Source organism: Triticum dicoccoides, chromosome 3B (genome assembly GCF_002162155.2).
Source record: "Triticum dicoccoides isolate Atlit2015 ecotype Zavitan chromosome 3B, WEW_v2.0, whole genome shotgun sequence".
Lineage (NCBI taxonomy): Eukaryota > Viridiplantae > Streptophyta > Magnoliopsida > Poales > Poaceae > Triticum > Triticum dicoccoides.
This window is the reverse complement of record NC_041385.1, coordinates 750,230,523-750,231,280: the sequence shown is the minus strand read 5'-3', so window position 1 is coordinate 750,231,280 and position 758 is coordinate 750,230,523.

Below are 758 nucleotides of genomic sequence, written 5' to 3'. Positions count from 1 at the left end.
TTTCTGAATTTTTTGATATATTATTTGTATTTTTAACATTTTGAATTGAATTAGTTTTATTTTTCTGAATTTTTTGATATAATATTTGTGTTTTTAACATATTGAATTGAATTAGTTTTATTTTTCTGAATTTTTTGATATATTATTTGTGTTTTTAACATATTGAATTGAATTAGTTTTATTTTTCTGATTTTTTTGATATATTATTTGTATTTTTAACATTTTGAATTGAATTAGTTTTATTTTTCTGAATTTTTTGATATATTATTTGTGTTTTTAACATATTGAATTGAATTAGTTTTATTTTTCTGAATTTTTTGATATATTATTTGTGTTTTTAACATATTGAATTGAATTAGTTTTATTTTTCTGAATTTTTCGATATATTATTTGTATTCTTAACATTTTGAAAAAGAAAAGGTATTTTCAGAATACCTTTAGTCGCGGTTGACCTGCCCAACCGCGACTAAAAGTCGTTGCGCGCGGGAACAAAAACCCGCTGAAAAAGCCCTTTAGTCGCGGGTCGCCTCACCAACCGCGACTAAAGGTTACCCTTTAGTCGCGGGTCGCCTCTCCAACCGCGACTAAAGGTACCCTTTAGTCGCGGGTCGCCTCCCCAACCGCGACTAAAGGGGGGGCTATAAATACGAGGGCCCCGAACCCCTTCTCGTCTTCTCCGAATCAACACCGCCGCCGTCGCCCTCGCCCTCGACGCCGCCCGCCGTCGCCCTCGCCCTCGACGCCGCCCGCCGTCGCCC